We start from the raw sequence: 21,038 nt of genomic DNA on the forward strand, positions 1-21,038 counted from the left end.
CAGGCTGAACAGCCCCAACTTCCTCAGCCTATCTTCATATGGGAGGTGCTCCAGTCCCCTGATCATCCTCGTGGCCCTCCTCTGGACTTGTTCCAACAGTTCCATGTCCTTTTTATGTTGAGGACACCAGAACTGCACATAATACTCCAAGTGAGGTCTCACTTGGATGTCTCATTTCACTGGATTGGTCAGTCCATTTTAGACATTCTTGTAACTTAAATATTTATTTTTTTTAAGATTTGTCTGTTACTCCAGGACTTTTCTGTATGATGATGTTCTAAGATGGTGAGAGACTTATGCTGCTGATATACAAACAGTAAAGATGTGTGCTGTAAAAATACTTGTCTGAATAATTCCACATGGGGAAAATGTACAAGATTCTGTATCCTTCTTAATTGTTTACCTACTGCAGAAAGTATTTTGAGGAGGAAGTTTTCAGTGTTTACTCTTGCCTGGGTTTATAGATGAGTGTCCGTATATCTCAACGGTTTGTTTGTGTATATTTACCTATTCATTATAAAGAGATATGATCTCAGTAGCAGTGGAGCTATAGCAACAGCATTGTGGAGGTACCAGCCTCTATAACAACAGCTGAAATATTAACTTGCAATATTTGTATTCACAATTCTAAGATCTTTATGAACGAAAGTTCTGTGAAAAAATACCTGATTTTCTGTGATGTATTTGATATTTAAAAGATATTTTATATGGCTTTCTAGCAATGCTTAGAAAGCAGTATAAAATGCTACTGTTTCAGCATGAGAGTTACCTTAGAAGAGCTTAGATTTATTCAATAAGCTTTGGTGAATTTCTTTGGGGGGGGCAAATATCGAGTATAGGTCATAATAACTTTATGTATAAAATGCAACAAAAAGGAAATACAATTTAAGGATGGTACAAGTGCTAACGTATAGCGTACCTATCCAGTCCTGCCTCTCTAAGAAAAGTTACTTGAAGTAGTTGAACCTGAAATCAGTTTTGAAGGGGGGTTCTTTTTAATTAAAATTTTAGTATGAGCAACATCTGACAATAAGTGAAATTTCCTAATGCTAGTGGTTTTGGAAATCTGGATCTTTGATTTGAGATTATTTGAAGTTGTCCAGAGAAAAACAAAAACTAAATAAAATATTTGTTTATATTTCTATGAACAAGAATACAAATAGGCAAAGAATAGGCAAGATTCCTCTTTTTGTAATCCATCCTTTTAATGATGATGAAAAATTAAACTTTGAAGCTTTACTGGTTTTCAGTATAAATTTTTGGCTTTAACTCTTTAACTACTTATTCCTGAATATGTTCAACTGTTTCTACACAGAAACAGCCTTATTAATCTAAATTACTGAAGAAATGTATGAAGGCTAGAAAGTCTTCTTCACAGGAAGACTACTTCACACAGAGTTTAGTCTTGGGGCTTAAGAACTTATGTGCTTCTCCTGTGAGCTGCAGCATGTGTTGTACTTCGGAATTTCTGCATAAATGCTCTTGTATTTGTCTCAAGTGCAGACTCCATATTCTCTTAATGTGAACATTAAACATGCTCTTTGCAGAAATCTAATGCTTTATCTCAATGCAGTTACCTTTTATTGGGTGGTCTGATCTGATAAAAGGCTATTTGTCTAAAAGCACAATTTTCTAAAGAAACAAGTTATTCTTAATTATGCTACTGTCTCTGAGGTCTTTACTTATTCACTCCTGTTTTAAAGATTTGCTAAAATGAAAAACAGGAAGACTTGGCGATGGTCTGAAAGTTTTGGAGCAGTAAAGAGTGATGGAAGAGATCTGTTCACCAACAAAATGATAATGATAAATGGGAGGGTTTGGGGGGAGAAGTTAACTCTTGCTGTATTTGTCTTAGAAATGAAATGCCTCAGACAGTGTGACGTCAAATGGTGGGGGCTTGGTCCACGAATAAATAACAATTTGTTTAGTTGTACTCTGCTTAATTAAACTTCTTGGGAAATGGTACTGATTGGGTTATACTGTTAGGTTACCCAAGATGAGATATTAAAAAGAGACCTGGCTGCAGGGGGCACTGTGTTTATGTTCCTGCTTACTGCTATTTCAGTCCCTTCTAAAATGTTGGGGGGGTATGAATTAAATCTGCTGAACAACAAAACTAGTTCTTTCAAAGAGAAATGCTGTTAGAATTCTCTGTAGCTGTTACTGCAGCTAAATTATTCCTCATACAGTTAATGTTTATATCCTTACATTCATTCACTGTATTTTATTAAGCAGTTCTTATTTTAAGATCTGCCTTGCTCTCAGGTACTAATTTTTACCATTTGTCACTATCTAAAGTTTTCTCCTAGCTAGGGGTTATACCAGCTTGCTACTTGGCTAGCTCTGTCTGCTTGCAAGATGTTGAGAGTGAAGCAGGAATGTGTCACTATCAATTAAGTGTACTTCTCAGAGTGCAGCAGCAATGCTTTTGGACAAATGCAGTGTCCCTTCTGGTCTTAAGAGTTGTATAGTGCTCTCAGGGAAAACAACACAACCTTGTGTTCCAAAGGTTTGAAAACTTCAGTTTGTGTTCTGTATTTCAAATCACTTGTCACACCCAACAAAATCAAAAATTTTCTTTCATCACTAGATTGAAAAATGATAATTCGCACTTCAATTGAATGTCATATATACTTGGTTGTCACCTGCCTGATTTTGGCCAGAATGGATTTATGTGAACAACTTTCTTCATTCTCCCTACCCTTTATCATCACCTCCAGATTTCTGCATTACTGCTGCCTTCCTGCTTTTGTCATTGTTTCCCTCCCCTGTGAAAAAAAGAATAAACAGTCTTTTATCTCCTACAGTCAGAGTGCCGTTGTGGAAAGTTACCCCTTAACTCCTGGCATCTGAAAAGTCCTGAAACAGGCCATCGTTCAGTAATGCCTGAAATAGCAATGAATATTTCAACCCATTGTCCAGGAAAAAATCTGTGTATTCTCTCTCAGGCTGAAAATTTCTTAGCTATGTGTAGCTTTGCCCGAAGGTAGTTTTTCTAATATCCGTGTATCATTATAATCCTGGAAAACCCTAGTATTTTTTTAATATTAAGTAATTCATCATGGCACTTGCCAGTTAATCCTATTAGTAGCTTAGCTACTAAGACTAGAAAGCTAAAAGAGAAAGGGGGAAATTACCCAATATTACTCATGTAGAAATCAGTTTTCAAACAGCATTGTCTTAAAGAATTACATTCTCCACACTGTTAGACATGTTTCCTATAGTTATCCAGAACTAAGTTAGATCTGTTAAGGCTTATATTAACTGTGGGTGACCTCAGTTATAAATACATTGTTATTTATTTCTAAACAAATTGACTTCATACGTTTTATTTCAACCCAAGGACACATTGCCCGAAAGAAGCCTGGCAGTACATGTAGGTAGTGTATGCTTATGAGCCTGTCAAGGGCGTTGAGCTGACTGAAGGAAAGGAAAAGCAGAAAAGACTTTAGAAACCTGAATTCAGACCCTGTTTGAAGGGGTCATGGGAATTAAAGAAGGAAAACACAGTCACCCAAATTAACTTTTTTCCTTCAGTGAGGCAGTATTCTCTAGTATTTATCCTTATTTAGTGTTCTTCTCTCTTTTCATTACAAGGACTTCATCGAGGGAACATTCACTAACTCATTTGATTTTCATTGTGAGGCTGCTGTACTGTAAAAATTGTTGGGTTAGGCCACACAGGCTCGTCCTAAGCACATTATGCTTGTTCTCATGGGTGGCTTGTGTTGGTAGAGCTAAATGCTTATGCAAATTCCCAGCACTCATTTCACTCGCTCTCTAAGCGCATCCTTATGCACACAGTGGTTGAAGAATGGAAAATAAAGGTAATTGGTTTTGTTAGATTCATAAGTAAAATATTATGGGTTTACCCTTCAGAAACTTCAATGTTATTTCATAGAAAGTAGGGAAAGCAGGATATTATGTTCAGCCACAAACTTACGGCTCCTTACAGAAAGCATTTTACTGTTATTTGGCCACTGTCACATCTAAATATTTCAAGTTGCATTCTGTACTCAAGAAAACAATGGTGGTTCTATTTGCATTTTAGCATGGAACATGCCCACTGAGTTCAAGTGACTCGAGGACCATCTGAATATATGCTTTAAATTCTTCACCTACCATGTGGGACTCGGAGGCTATATTCTTTTCTGCCTCAAAGCTCTTAGCCTTAGAAGACCATCAGTGCTTAGTGCAATAAAAAGTATGTAGCACCAACTTGTGTAGTCACTAGCTTTTGAACATAACCAAGTGTTAATCAAGGTGACTAATCAAAAAAGTTTGAGGGCTTCCCTGTTTATTTTTAGTGTTATTAAGCTCAACTACAGTAGTTAACCATTTCATACTGATTCATATCTTAAAGTTTGCCATTAGATGAAGATCAGTAAAATTCCTAATTCCTGGATGCTTTATCCAAGTTTTACAGTACTTTTTTAAAGCAGATCCATTTTTCTTCAGTATTTGACAGCCAACAATAATTGCTACAACTTTGAGTATAAACTAGAATTTAGTTACTCTTTTGGAAACAGAAAGTAACTATAGGTATTTGCTGCCCTTAATTTTGTTTATAACTTGAAAAAGTGAGTTTCCATTTACTCAGGCAGGACTCTCTGTGCTGATCCCCTGCAAACTCTTGTTCTGAAAGTGGTGTTTTGGGGCTGATGAAATGTAAGACCTACTTCATAAAAGACTTTCTTTTCACACTACCCTGTATTTACTCTAAATGGCTTAAAGCAGCTGTAGCAGGTCTTTCAACAAGAAAATATCTCCCCTATTGGATGCTTTTTACTGAGCATGAGCTCTATAAAGACTCTTCAACAGGTTTCAACTTGTCTGTGCTGTCCTCAGTTTACAGCCGTTACAAGAGGAATACTGCAACTAGGTTTAAATTAGCTGTTTGGTTTAGGCAGCCTGTGAAGATCTGCAAATGCAAAGGTACTCCGATTTTGTGCAGCATGCACTGTAGTTACACTCAACGAAACTGGAGTAAGATGGAGAATCTTAAGCCATTGGGGTATAGTATTTATTCTCAATCTAATAGCAATGGTTAAAGCGGTTTCTGTCACTTTTTCTTAAGTGATTTTTAGATCTATTTTTTTAATTAACTTTCCTGAGGTTTCTGTTTGAAAGAGTCTCTCCCTGAACTGAAAAGTAGGGGAGGGCTTTGTTGTTTTTTTGTTTTTTTTACAAAGGGCTTTTTGCCTGGTATGTTCAGCTTTAACTTTCTGTTTTCATCTGGTTTTGTGTTATCTTCATGATAGATTTTTCCACAGTTCGTCAATTCAGGCTCAGCTTGCCAGAAACCATTTTATCACTTCTGTTTGTTCCCATTTAAAAAAAATGGAAAATTAATTAGTGGTAGATGCTGGCAGAAGGGAGGGATGCTTTGGCTAGAGCTGCTCCTCTTTTATTTGGTAGGTCACGATTCATTCCAATGTTTTTGTGTGGACCTGGTAAAATTCCACCCATCAGATAATTCATCACAATTTGCTGTTGCAGCAAGTCAGTCTACAGTGTGCAGTATTACTCCAAAGTTACTTCTCTTTGCTTGAGAGATTTTAAGAATCTTTGTCTCCACTTTTCAAAGTACAAGTACTGTTCATCTCAAGCTTCGATTAATGATTTATAGCATAGACTCTTTGAACGGTGTTCTATTATTAAAACTGAGTTATTATCAATTTGTTTCACGTACAGCAAGTACGGATTAAATATAATTTCGTAGGTAACAACCAAGTATGATTTCAAGTTCATGGAATAAAATCCAAAGATCACAACAGCCTAGTCTGGATCAGGAATTTGGTTTTGCTCGATGTGGTAACAAAGCACCTGCGGAGGGATTCCCTGCCCTACAACTCTCTGTTTCAAGTAATTGACAAGCAGAGAGCTGGGGAACAGGAGAACAATCACATACCTTTTGTGTGATGATAACTGTGTTTCATATATATGTGTAAGCTCCTTCCACTTGCCCAGAGAGTTTATGGAGTCTTGCACCCTTAGAGATAATCAAACTGACAGGACACAGCCCTTGGCCATCCACTCTGTATGACTCTGGTTCAAGTTTGGATGTAGGCTTCAGACTTGGAGCAGGCTTCAGAGGTCCCTTCCTACCTCAGTAATCCTGCAGTTCTCAGAATGCAAGCAAGAGAAGTTTATGGATAGAGGTAATGGTTTCTGTTAGACAGCATGATGGGAACACTTGTTTGCGGACAAAATCTCATTATAGTCTTCCTATTATACAAGACTTTCCTTATTTTTATCAGTGGTAAAAATCTATGAAGTACAGATTTTCTTTCTTCCCTCATTTCCATGGTACATTACCCGTAGCAGTCATGGAAGGCAGGTGTGAAAGTTTAGTATCTTTCTCAACTGTATTCACTTGTCTTACATGCATGTATAGTAAATATATATGTATTTATACATATTCTCTGCTACAAACCTGCCTTAATATTTTGGGTACATCTTCCCATCTTTCCACTGTAAAAGTGAGGCGTAGCCAAACCATGTGCCATGCAATCTAGATGTTATCAACTGGTCATTCTCTTGCAGGCATTGCAGTATCCCACAGTTCAATAAAATTGCCCATACTTTGATAGCTGGTCAATAACAATGCCTTTTTTTTATTGTTGCCAGTCCGATGTTTTTATATGCTTGATTTGGCTGTTAAAATTTTTAATACTTGAGTGCTCTAATCATTATTTTTCTATTAAGCATGCAGAAATAATGCAACTGGGTGCATGGCCAGTTGATTCCAAAATATTTCCAGTCGTGCTCCTCATGCAGTCTGTTTATGCAATATGGCGGGGGAATGTCGATATAGATGTGCTGGTGGCAAAACAATGCAACTTGAAAAGTCTCAGTTGGAGTTTTCAAAAAATTAAATCTTTAGGCTTCTGTCTCTCTTGATGGTTTTCTCATGGGAGGTTCAAGTATTCCTTAATGATCTGCATTGAGACTTCTATAGACAAATGTGTCTAATATTATTTAAAGAATTATTTATGATTCTCGTGGAAAGTATAGTACTAAGTAGAGATGATGACTAGACCAGCAAACTAGTAAAAGCGTCTGATCACAGCATCATTTTATGTTTCCAGGCTCTTTTGTAGGTGTTAGAGAGGGTAATTGCTATTAAAAGTCTTCCCATAGTCTTTCCATATCTTTTTACTTTGTAAAGAGTTGACTATGTTAAAGTCATCCTCACTTGGTTTTTGTTGATATCCAAAGTAATTATTACCTTTTCCTCCATGCCTTTTGCTGGGTAACTGGCCGTCTAGAAGAGGATGGAGGGAAAAAAACATACAGATTTTTACTAGTGGAAATATACTAACAAGCAAGAGTAAGGTAACAGAATGAAAATGTCAGTAGTCTTAGTCCCAGTACTTCAGAATATGGCCAGGAGGCCTTGTGTCAGTAAAGTGCTAACAGTTGCTCTTGATATTGAAGTTCTTCTTGTTTAAAAATAAAATACAAATGAGGAAAATGAGAGAAGCCTGTCAGAAATGGAAAATGTGTGCTATTCCCTGCTTTCTCCCTTTGTGAGTACTTTCTGGTGCTTTCTTGCATGGATCTCTTGCCTTTCAATATGAGAATTGCTTTGCAAAACACTTTTTAAATTAGGTCATTCTGCTGCAGTATGCACTGAGCTAATTATAATTGTTTTGCTTTCCTGTGCATTTTTGTGCTCATTGAATTTATTGCAGTATTACTTTTTAGCTAGAGCTGAGAATTTAAACAGCAATCAAAGCTATGTGGCACCTGGTATGCATGGCTGTCTTTTCATGTTGTCTCTAAGGGCTTTTGCTTGTAGGCAACATCTGGAATCTAATGGTTTATAATTGAATTTCATATAATTAATAAATATTTTTAAACATTTAGTTTGGGGGAAATATAAAGAATGTGGGAAAGGCTGGAGAGAGCAGCCATCCTCAACTTTAAACGAATGAAAGGAATTTTATTTTCCTTTTCCTGAGAAAGATTCCGTTGCAGAATTCTGTATGTAGGAACTCATTAACTCCCCGGGAAACATCTGAGGTGTGAAGTCTTCTACACATGTAGTCTTTTTTTTTTTTTTTTTTTCTTTCTTATGCTGCATAGCTTTGCATAATGGTAAAATATACCTAAATGCTACCATCAACAGGACTCTGAATGAGATGAACCATTCTATGTGGTTTAGTAGTAGTTGTTAGTAAATGTGTGCCAGAAACTTGCTGCACTATAGCTATATGTCTGAGACCTAGCTCTTTATCAGTCTCTTATAATAGCATATTATTATAAAATTGCACAGGAGTTATCAGTAAATGTATTTTGCTGTAAATCTCTTGCAGTGAAATTACCTTTTGCGTTTGCTTTACATCTGTCACAGGGGAGCTTGACTTGCTTTGGCATAAGCCATCCTGAGACAACAGACTGCTCTAGAGAGGACCAGAAGTGACCTAATCAATTATGATTCCTTTTTTCTGATTATGAACTATAAACAACTTGTTCTTAAAATTGTGCTTTATCTTGTCCTCATCATGCAGAAAGTGGCCTATGTTAATGCAAAACTAGAGATCTGGAAGCGACTGTCCCTGAGGAGATGGTTTTAATGCTTGCTTTGCCAGGGTTATGTCAAACAGCTGTGTTCCCCAGATAAGTTGTCTACTCTACCAGCGTTTTTTCTGCAAATCCCCAGTCTGGAACAATCTTTTTATGTCCCCTTATCTCTCCAGTTCATCTCATTTTAAATTTCATTTGAAGACCTCTTCCATTTACTGAAGCTTTACTTTCCTGCTAGCCAGTATTGTACTTAGCAGCCCTTCCCCTCCTCATGAATCTTCAGTTTAAAGATTAATTGAACCTTGCACTTTGGAAGGATTCAATCAACTTACTATGTGCAAATAGCATAATGTAATTTCTCCAAGATTCATTTTCTTTAAGCATAGACTGTGGGTTTTGGTAGCTAACTGGTTTTAAATGGAGTTAAAGAAATGGCCTTTAAGGTTAGTGCCAGGCTATTTTTTATGTCAGGGCATTTTCTAAATCTAGATGATCAAACTAACAGAGAAAACAATTATTTCAGTGAGCTTTAATTCATAGCAAATCTGAACTGTGTTTTGTGTGACTTTGAAAACTGTGTTTCTTTCCAAGGATTGTTTGTTATTTTTCCATTATTCTTCACTTAGAGGATATTTTTTCAATGAATATCAACAAATGGTATGAAGAAAGTTGTGTGCAGCCACTATTCTTCAGAAAGCTGCCATTTCTTAATTTCTCAGTAGAGGAGAGGAGAATGCTGTTTGGCCACCTTGTGTACTGCATCTCACTAAAAAAGACATATTTTCTCTGAATAAAATGGACTTCTGTCTTCTGTAACTAGAGTTAGGGAATAGGAGATGAGGATGATCTATTAAGTAAAACCGTTGTGGTCAAAGCTGTGGACTAGAAAGTCTTTACTAAAAGACTTTGGATGGCCTGGTTCTGTAGTGAACTTCATTGCAATCAAATTTCATCAGCACTCTTGATACCAATGTGATTAGACAATAAATTTAACTAAAATATGGCCTGAGGCTAAACCCTGAGGTCTACTTACATCCTCCATCCCTATTGGTGGGATAGACCTACTGCAAGATAGTTCTTAACTCATGTTCATATTCTTGTGCTGCTCTATGCCGTCTCTAATTTGGTTTGTTCTCCTATATCCAGTTTATTGAAACTTTACTAAAATCCAGACATACTAGTTCTACAACTTTTTTTTCTTATTTTTTTTCAGTGGAATTAATCCATCTAATGCAATACTGTACAGTGTATCTTAGTGTCTCACCAGTGATAAACACACACTGTGTTTTATTCTACCTTTCTCTTACTATACTGCTAACCATTCCTTTTTTCAACATTTGTTCTAAGGCTTTGCATGTAATTAAAGAAAACTGAAATAATAATTTTCTTTCTGAAATACGAAGAGTATACTACTTTTTGGTAGTAAAAAATGCTTCCCCTATTAACTTGCTAGGTTTCTTTCATCTTTCTGTTCTAGGATGGAGATAATCCAGTTCTCACAACTTGATTATCTTGATATCTCTGGTTTTAGTTTTATATTGTCTTGGAAAATAAAATGCTTTTACTTCTACTTAGAAAGTCTGGATGTCTTTTTAGTCTGATGTTCTGCTGAGCATAAAGGATCTTTTCATGGTGTTGGTATGATGTGATGTAATGTTAACATCAACACTAATTTTATAAGCCAGTGTCTCGGTAAACTGGTATTGATGCTGTAACTTTGGCATTGTGAGACTATGGTCTGAGTTTCCATTTATGTTAACTTAATTGGGTAATGATTGAACAGTCTGGTCAACCCTGCAGGCTCACTGAACCTGACCATGCTTAACCTGGGTGCTGGGTACACCTATATCAGAGGTTGTGCTGTACAGTGTATTTGCTTTATCCAGTTATCTATGTGTAAAAGCACAAGAACGAATGTTTTCTAAAACTAGACTCTTTCCAGTACTCTCACAATCTGTAAGTAAACGTACCAACTGTGTGTTTAATATAAGTTCACTCTACATGAAAAATAGTGAATGCAGATTTACAGTTATTAGTGCTTTTAGTGCTGCTTCTATCTCAGTAAATTACTTAGCTAAACTGATATGAGTGGAAAAATACATAATGAGTGAGACTTAGAAATGCTAAACTTGAAAACAGGAAGCTGTTTTGGGCTTTCGTCACTTTTTCTATCAGCAGTGCAGTGTTGATCTGCACCTTTTTAATTCTGGTATTAATATGCATGGAATTTATAGACAGACAAAAGATAAGAGCTTTTTAGTTTCCACAGATAATCACATATGTACAAATCTTGCCTGTGCATTTTAATAAAACACTGACTTTGCAAACAGCTCTAGGCATTTGAAAAAAATACCGTCAGTTATAGTCTTTTTTTTTTTTTTTTAACCTCCGTACTATGAATTTTTACATTGTTGAAGCAAGAGAGTGGATTTATATCTTAAATTCACTGTTTTATATTTGGCCATATAGCTGCATTTTTTAGTTTCAGCTCTCCTTATATTTTTAAGCATTAAGCAAGTTTAGCGGAATAAAAGGTAAGTGGTTAAGTTGAGCAGCTGCAGGTAGTGTGGCAACTTAAGATGGTGTAGCAGATAGTAAGACAAGGACTGAAATCTCTTTTTCTAAATTGAAAGTCTAGATATTTTAGAAAGGTTTGTACGGTTTATATTCATAACAACTTTGAGTGGTGAACATGTTAATTTTGAAATATGTTTAGCTCTGAAGTACGTATTACTTATTCCCAGTCGAGAAAGGGAGAAACTGAGGCATAGGTGCTGCGACTTCCCTAGCTTTAAATACAATACAATACAAGCCTCCCGATTTCTCATTCTGAGCATCACATTTATGGGACTCGCATTTAATCCATGTATTTATTCTTCCCAGTGCTTTTGCACTCGAAAGAAAATCGTTTTCCCCACAGGGTTCTCAAATGTATTAGTTGATCTTGTTAGGGCAGCAGCATCAATTTTCCAACTGCCTGCTGAAGGGAACCTGTGGGATGTCTTTTTTGGGTTTTGACTTGCAAATGACTGGCAGAATTTAGGAGGGTTTTCCCTTATGATACTTAAATTTAGTACTGTCACTGATGGACCTCCTATTAAAATGTATATGATTAAAACAGCTCTATCATTTAACACTGAAAATTATATTTCTGACAGTTATTGCCTTTGTGTGCAGTTTAAGTGAATGAATATGTGGCAGTTCATTGATAGCCATTTAAGCTCAACCAAGTAAAATGAAGCCCTTGTCTCAAATTCACTGCAGAACTTTCAATACTTTTAAATAATAAATCAGTTCATTTACTTACATCTCTCTTTCCACCCACTATCTTCCTTTCTGGAAGATTTTGTCAATGCTGTCTTTGATCTGCACAATGAATATATTTCCTAAGTCATTGCAGCTGATAAAGTTGATGAAGATGGCTGTTTGGAGAGCGGACTTTCAGAAGTATCTATGGCATCAGTACTTTGTTCCTGTGATTCCTTTTTTATCTGGTTTTGAGAGCTTAGTTAGGCTTAGCACTGTTTTATAGTAATATACTTTTATAGGTAATAAAGGTAAACTAATTCCATAGATCTTTGCTCCTTACATTATTACTCAGTAGAAAGTTCAAAATTCTAGAAAAGCTAACTTCAAACCAGCAGTAAATATGAAGTCTGTGGATAGAGATCTGAAGGGAAAAGGAATGCTCCTTTCAGTATAATGGGTTTTTAGTTTTTCTTGGGTCTTCTGTCCAGGTCTATGCTTTGATGCATTGTCCTGTCTTACAAATCAGACTTCTACCTGGGTTTGAACTAAAAAAGATCTTAGTTTATGTCGTGGGGGGAAGCTGGAGGATATTATAGCCCCTAACATGAATTGGTGAGTGCATATATAATTCTTGCATATTTACTCATGTGTAGCATGAGTTAGATTTGGAGAACTAATTTAATAAATTTCCTTTTGCTGTTATGTTGTTTGAGTGCTCATGTAATTAGCATTATATGCAATAAATACAGTTCTGAGTAAGACTTCTCAGGTCAGCATTTTCCTGAAGAGGGCTATTACCTTCTGGGGAAGGAGATCACTTCAGTAAGATGTAGCAAACTGTAACTCTGTACTCCCACAATGTGATTAGTGGGAGGTACACAAGAGAGGGTAGTTTAATACATTGAACTTTGTCAGAATGGCTATAAATACTTGTTATTTTCCAGATGTTGAAGTTGAATGTAGTTTTGTACTAAGATGCACTTATCAGAGTCTGGGAAACTGGAAAAGCTCTGCACATAACAATGCATTACAGCTTCTTTCTGCTAAGCTCTGACCTGAAATATGTAGTTTATACATGTGGCTTTTTCACACAAATCTGAGAGATCCTGCATTATAATAGGTACTGTTGTGGTGATTCAAGAAATCTAGCTTTCAAGAAATTGCCCTTACATTGAATTTAATGATGCTTTTAGAACCAGCTTTTCTTTCTTAAGAACTGACATAGAACTGAAGGGAAAAGTAAGTATTAGCAAAATAGTGAGATGTAAAAATCATAGAATCATAGAATAGTTGAAAAATGGAGAAATGAAAATAGAATAGAATAGAAAAATGGAGAGTTCATGCTCAAGAGCCATGTATCTTCACATAAAACATTTGACCTGGAAGGAATCTTCAGTCTTTTAGTACTGCTCAGATGAACCAAGCAAAGTAATTCATTAGCTTACTTGGTAGAAACATAAAAAAATGAACATTGTTCACACTGTTAAAAACTAAGCACTGCAAGGAAAGACACTACTCAGAATACTTGAGCAATATAGCGTGGTGTAGTAGGCCTATTAGGCTACAGGCAGTTGATCCTTTGCATTTTTGTTTTTTGTTTTTTTTTTTTAATACTTTGATGAAAAATCCCAGAGTTCTTAAATGCTTCCTTTTTATTCCAGGAACTAAACTTCATAAATGAAGTTAGGAATGTTTCCTTTATGGATATATCTAAAATTAACATTCGAGTTAAATTTCTTTCTGGGTTTTAATTCATTGATTAGTCTTTTTAATCAGTGATGCTGGTGAAATAATTTGTTGCAGCACAGTGTGTTCAATCTCCCTCAGCCACTACTGGTACACTGTTTAGATCACACATCTTGAGCTTGCTGTTTAAGACCACATCCTTAGGAAATTAGGAAATCATTGTTTGTGTGTGTGTTTGTCAGCTTTGCCTTCATAACTTTTCAATTCTTTAGCCAGTTTCATCTGGATGGAAGAAGGAATGATATAAAAATAAAAATGCTAATAATAAAAAAGAGTCATCTGGGCTTGGGCAAGTATAACAAAAACAGAGGCAGGAGCCCAGACTACCGAGGCTGTTTCATTATTTCAGGTTTTTAGTAGATATTAGCAAATACACTTAAGAGGGAGAATTTGTAAATTCTCTGCTGCAGGGATAAAAGACACAGTCATTAGAAAACCAAACCAGGCTTTATTACAGTCAGTGCTTTTGGAGATAGCTGTTAAAAGTTAACTTTATTCCAGAACATACATGCTGTATTCTGCTACATTACTTTAGTTAGCATAACATACTTAGACCAAGTATTGAATTGCATTATAAAGACCTTATCAGTAAAGGGCTATGGAAATAGACATTTTAAAAAAATCATGCAGATGGTTTAGTGGAGGGCTTGTGAATGCTGGAGAACGGTTGGACTTGATGATCTTGAAGGTCTTTTCCAACCTTGCTGATTCTAGGATTCAAGATTTCTTCTGTACAATACACTGTGTGAAAATAGTTTCCGAACTCTAAATCTACATGGACAAAGATTGTGTTAGCACTTTGGAAAAATACTTGTTTTCTGTCAGAGGTGATCTTACCTACTGAAAAAGAGGACTGCTATTTCCATTCTCTGCTGGTAAGTTGGTTTTCCTACCTTTAAATAAGTAATTTAAAATAAATACTTAGTTAAAAAAGTATATCCTCTCAGTTAAAAACGAGACCATTTTTTGCTAAAGGGGGGATGTAACAAATTAAGGCAGATGTGGTTACAAATGTTAAAGACAAGTGAACCTTTATTAGCTGCAGAGGTGTTTCAATTTCCTTTTTTTTTCATGGTCCTTGTTACAGTTTGTCCTGACAGCTGACAATTGCTTCTTTGAGATTCTGTCTGGTTTTTAATTTATGACCATTTGAAAAAGTGATAACCACAATGGCATCAGAACAGATGGCATTATGAGGGTCATGGACCCAAAGACTTACCAGAGGGCAATGAAATGCTATGACACAATTGCAGTGTGCTGATGCTTTGTCATGTTAATTGAATGCCTAGCCAGAATTTGGTAGGTTACATCTGCCAGAAATAACTGTTCTTAATATAAAGTCTAAAACAGTATGGAACGCTGTCAGATCTGTTAAAATAACTGATGTGTCAAACTTAACTTCCTGTAAGGTAGCGTGAGCAGCTGGTGATCTTTGTTGAAAATAAATGATGTAGCTTTAGCCTGGGCATCCAAACTCATCTCACTGCTGCAGAATCAAACCCTAAGCTTCTTAAAATTTGAAGAGGTTTTATTAGTAGGTGCAGTTTTTCTGTCATGTGCATTAGATTTGATTTAATGTAACATTTATATATGAATATTTTTGCTGAATATAAAATCTGTGAATGTTTAACACAATAGCTAGTAGAAAATGTTTGTATTGTGCTGTAGACTCAGTGAGCACCTTACGTTCTGGAATTCCCACCTTCCACACCAAACCCATGCTGTTGCTGCAGTTCTTACCCTTGAAAATGGAAGCTGCCACTCTGCATTTGAGCTCCTCGCTCAGTGAGCATTAGCTTCTAGTTTGCTTATTCTGATCAAATCCTAGCTTTGTGTGGGAGTGTCTTTTCTGACATCCTTGTGTTCTTGCTGCCAACTGTGCTCCAGTGAACTAGAAAGTGACTGAAATGGACAAGATTCTGACATTCTGGGAAGCAGGATTCAGATCTGCTTCAGCTGCTTGTCAGCTGACAGTAGTAAGCCAAAGGAAAGGACTGAGAGAGAAATGGCGTTTGGAATTATGCTTTTTCTACATATTCCAACATTATGCACTAATTTATTATGCAGTTTGGAATTTGGAATTCATGAGCCATAAACCAACCACAGCATATGATTTCACATGCTGTGTCATTCAGTGCAATGACAGGTAACCATTTTAAACTATAACGACATTAAACTCATGTTTTGCCTCAGTCTGTAACAGGAATGTAATGTTTATTGCGGATGGCAAAGGTGAAATTGGTAGTGGAAATGCAGTTATGGAAATGGTGTCAAGGACATGCTGGTGGAAGAGTATGGGGCAATTTGCCACAATTCTGGAATAACTAGTAGATGAAATAGCAAATCTCATTAGACCAGTAATATTTAGCGAAACCTAAGTTAACAAAAGATTGTAGGGTAGTTAATATGCTACCTCTACTTGGGAAGAGCAGTTGCAGGAGCAAGGTGTCAGTTTGATTAAAAGTAAGACTTGCAGAGCCTTCAGAAAAAGAAATATGATGATTTTAACAAATACAAAATGCAAGAAGACGACTTGGGTGTAGAAATGACAGGGGAGGACAAAAAGCTGAGATACTAGTTAATCTGAGCTATAGCTCCATTTTTCTACAAGAGCTACATCTTCATTGTTCATGAGTTGGCCGGGCCCAACAGAAGACACCATGTTGCTGCAGTTACCAATGCTATCATCTTGTCAACAATGCAGTCTCACCATTAATCTTGTAAGCCTACAGATTTCTCCTTCCCTTATGGAAGATGGTGGCGTTCATGCTCCACTGGTTACTTCCTGTCCCCAGAATATGGAGACTGCCATTCCCCGTAAAACCAGCTGAGGCTGGACAATAGGGCATGTATGCCCTCAGTGGGAACTAAAGCATAGGTTTCACTTAGGGATTCCTCCCATGCTTGCCCTGTGATTTTCTTGTAATTCCAAGTAAAGTGACTGGATGACAAAACTGGCCTGTAGCTTTGTGTCAGTGTTATCTTTATACACAGTGAACACTGAGGTGACTGAACTGTAGCACTGGAAGGTCTCTGGAGCGTTTCCTGGGAGGAGCAGGAAACTAATAATAATATATGCTCCTTGTAGACATGAGAGGAATATGCATCATCAAAAAAGTCTAGGTGACTTTAGCACTGGAACAAATGAAAACAAACTGGCTAGGGAAAAATTTGGGTAGATGATTTGGAGAGACTCCTAGCACTTATCGTCTAAACACTGTGGAACAAGAAATGCTGTGCTTAGGTTTTCTGTAACAACAAGGGAGCAGAATGAATCACCTAAGAGGGCTCTTCTGAGCTGATGTTAATTAAATGAAAAATACCTTATTTTTTACAAGTTTTAAATAAAAAATTAACAATGATTCCCAAAAACATAGTTGTGAGAAAACCTGATAGGCTTATATGGAGTTGAATAGTAAAAGGTAGGTGATACTTAATTGTATTTATCTGTTTGCTTCCAGATCAATATTAGTAAAAGCTGATTTTCTGAGGTACATAAATGTTAGGGGGGTTACATTAATTTAAGCAGGGGTGTAAATTGTTTTTAATGTTGGCTTGGTTTTGTTTTGTTTTCCAAAATTGTTGTCATAGAATAGTTATGGTTGGAAAGGACCTTAAGATCATCTAGTTCCAACCCCTTGCCGTGGGCAGGAGCACCTCACACTAGGCCACGTCACCCAAGGCTCTATCCAGCCTGGCCTTGAACACTGCCATGGATGGAGCATTTACCACTTCTTTGGGCTACCTGTTCCAGTGCCTCACCACCCTCACAGTAAAGATCCTTCCTTACATCTAACCTGAACTTCCCCTGTTTAAGTTTGAACCCGTTACCCCTTGTCCTATCACTACAGTCCCCAGTGAATAGTCCCTCCCCAGCATCCCTATAGCCCCCCTTCAGATACTGGAAGGCTGCTATGAGGTCTCCACGCAGCCTTCTCTTCTCCAGGCTGAAAAACCCCAACTTTCTCAGCCTGTCTTCACATGGGAGGTGCTCCAGTCCCCTGCTCATCCTCGTGGCCCTTCTCTGGACTTGTTCCAACAGTTCCATGTCCTTTTTATGTTGAGGACACCAGAACTGCACACAATACTCCAGGTGAGGTCTCACAAGAGCAGAGTAGAGGGGCAGGATCACCTCCTTCGACCTGCTGGTCACACTCTTTTTGATGCAGCCCAGGATACGGTTGGCTTTCTGGGCTGCAAGCCCACACTGTTGGCTCAGCACCCCCAGGTCCTTCTCTGCAGGGCTGCTCTGAATCTCTTCTCTGCCCAACCTGTAGCTGTGCCTGGGATTGCCCTGTGCCAAGGAGTGCCCAGGTGTAGGACCTTGCACTTTGCTTTGTTGAACTTCATGAGGTTGGCATCAGCCCACCTCACAAGCGTGTCAATGTCCCTCTGGATGGCATTCCTTCCCTCCAGGGTATCAACCAAACCACACAGCTTGGTGTCATCGGCAAACTTGCTGAGGGTGCACTCAATCCCACTGTCCATGTCAGCGACAAAGATGTTGAACAAGACCGGTCCCAACACCGATCCCTGAGGGACACCACTCGTTACTGGTCTCCAGCTGGACACTGAGCCATTGACCACAACTCTTTGTGTGCGGCCATTCAGCCAGTTCTTTATCCACCGAGTGGTCCATCCATCAATTTGGTGTCTCTCCAGTCTAGAGACAAAGATGTCGTGTGGGACAGTCTCTAACGCTTTGCACAAGAACAGGTAGATGACATCAGCTGCTCTGCCCCTGTCCATCAGTTCTGTAGCCCCATCATAGAAGGCCACCAGACTGGTCAGGCAGGATGTCACAGAATCACAGAATCCCAAGGGTTGGAAGGGACCTCAAAAGATCATCTAGTCCAACGCCCCTGCAAGAGCAGGGCAACCTAGAGAACATCACACAGGAACTTGTACAGGCGGGCCTTGAATATCTCTAACATAGGAAACTCCACAACCCCCCTGGGCGACCTGTTCCGGTGATCTGTCACTTAGTGAATCCATGCTGGCTGTCACCAACCACCTTGTTGTTTTTCATGTGCCTTAGCATGCCTTCCAGGAGAATCTGCTCCAAGATTTTGCCAGGCACAGAGGTGAGACTGACTGGTCTGTAGTTTCCTGGGTCATCCATTTTCCCCTTCTTGAAAATGGGGGTTATATTTCCCTTTGTCCAGTTGTCAGGAACTTCACCTGATTGCCATGTTTTTTCAAATATTGCTGTTTGGATTTCTCTCTTTAATTGTCCACCACTTTTTTCCTTAGTTTTCATTATATTTAACTTCAGGTTTTGTGAAAGCTAAGTTGGTATATAAAGAAGTGTTTTGTTTTATTTTTCTGAAAGTGTTAAAAGTCCTTTCTTAACCAATGGTTAGGGTTTGGCTCTTCTGATCTCTGCCTGATGGTGCACAGATGGGAGGTATGTCTTCACTTCATGCTCAAAATAGCCTTCCCTTAAAGACAGGTCTGCTGGCAGCTGTCCTGTCAGACTGACAGGTTAGCAGGCTACCTACAACTTCTGCCTTTCATTTCAGAGTCCGTGGAAGGGAGAAAGAGGGTGCATTCTCTCTCATGCAGGGAGGTTTCTGCAAACTTCTGTGAGGAGAGCTTTTCCCATTTTAATGTGTTGAGGCTGAGGAGCAGATGGCAGTTCACATCTGCTTTTTTTGGGGGGAGGAAACGGTCCGTTTCCTGGGATGCTATAAAAATATAGTTATTAATCCTATATTAAAAATAACCTCCTCTTCTTAGAGGTTACTGCAATCCCAGTGTAGAATGCGCTGCTGTTGTGTCAACACTTCTGAAACAGTGACATTAACTGTAGTTATAGCATATACATGTATATGCAAAAGTCTCTTTGGCTAAGGGCAGAAGGAATAAAAATATGAATAATGTGCTTTAATCTTTGAATTTCTGTTTTATTTTGGTAATGAAAGTACTGGTCATCTTTTATACTGCCATTCTAGCTCTGAGTATTTAATACATCATTTGTCAGAATATCTGAGAGAAATGCACATGCCTAAATGCAAAAAAAAGTACTTCGGAAGTGTATCATTCACTTCTGATTCCTTTTCCATAGTCTCAGAAGTTCAGACGAGTTCTAGTTTGTGTAGCATTGAATGTAAGTATGGACTGCAAGTGCACTAGTGACAATCTAGCTAAAGATCTCCTAAGTACTCAATTTGAAGCCTGACAGTTCTACTAGTTACAAATTTGAACTACAGAACCTAGTACTGGATCTACAACTCTAATTTTTCTTTAATGCACAAGCTATTCCACTGACTTCAGATTGATTTCTTCATTAGAACATTTGATCAATTTTTCTAATTACTGTTTCCAGCAGCCACATATCACCAGTGTGTTCATTGTGATTTTTTAGGAAAAAACTGTCATTAATGAAAAATGGGGACTTGTAATTTTCAGATGGAGGTGAAAAGTTAGATAATCTCTGAAGTCACTTGCTGTTTCACTCCATTAGTAAGATGTTTTGTTTCCAACATGCTTGCTAGTCAAATTAGTTCTCACAATATAGTGTGATGGTCATGAAATGTTTTTAGAAGCAGTTAGAATGTTCACATAAAGTGTAAATCAAAATTACAGCAGACTATTGCAAGATCATGTTGTCCTAACAAGCTCCTGCCCAGGAGCTTCCACTTCAGTGGAAGGCTACAACCAGCAAGTTAAAAAAGAACCCAAAATGTTTGTTTTGAACCTTTCTGCATTATCAGCTGTGAACGGTAACAAACTAAAAGGCAAGCACATCCCTTTTGTAAGGGGTAAGTCATTTTCAAGGGGTTATAAATACACAGATGTGCTAACAAGGACACAGGTTCGTTATTTCATGCTGGCAATGTAAAGTTCAGTGAGTAACAAAGCCAAAGTTGTTGTTTTAAAAGCCTGTTGCCAAGCAGTAGGTTTTCTCCTAGCAACGAGTGTTTTGCAGCAGGGGAAGCAATTGGATACCTCAGGGGGTATGTTGGCATTGGAGGAAGGGTAAAGAAATAACAAACTGGAGCTGGGAGCTTGCTTCAGCACTGACACAGGGTGCTGGGAGTGAGGGAGGCAAGTGGGGGGACAGGCAGGAAGGGACACACAGAACAGGCAGTGGTTTGGGACGGGCAATGAACAAAAGCGCTGGCTTTTTTCTCACTTGCAGGTGCTGGTTCATATTAATTCATCACAGAATCACAGTATTGTTAGGGTTGGAAGGAACCTCTGAAGATCATCTATCCCAACCCCCCCGCCAAGGTCACCACCTATCAGTTGCTTTGGTTTGGTTTAGTGAGTGATCAGCTGTAGTATTATTAGCTGGTTGTCCTCATTTAAAAAAATCCATACTGAGCTGCTAGGAAGTTTTATTGTGAAAATATTTGAAGAAACACACTTTTTATGATTCAAAAGAATTGTGTTATTAGAGAAAGCAAGATAAATCGGTTTGTATTCTGCATTTTGGAAACAAGTTACATGCATACAGTTTCTTTTCCAATTAAAAAAAAATATGGATTTCTTTCTTTACAGAAAAT

General features: G+C 37.8%; 1 protein-coding gene across 4 annotated transcripts in view; it reads left to right on the forward strand.

The window, feature by feature from the left end:
• The window catches only part of TTC7B (tetratricopeptide repeat domain 7B), a 138,612-nt gene that overhangs the window by 107,905 nt on the left and 9,669 nt on the right, over positions 1–21,038 (forward strand). The gene's annotated exons all lie outside the window — the stretch shown is intronic.

This window comes from Pezoporus occidentalis, unplaced genomic scaffold (assembly GCF_034315485.1).
Source record: "Pezoporus occidentalis ecotype Australia unplaced genomic scaffold, CSIRO_AGI_Poc_V1 ctg115, whole genome shotgun sequence".
NCBI classification, from domain to species: domain Eukaryota; kingdom Metazoa; phylum Chordata; class Aves; order Psittaciformes; family Psittacidae; genus Pezoporus; species Pezoporus occidentalis.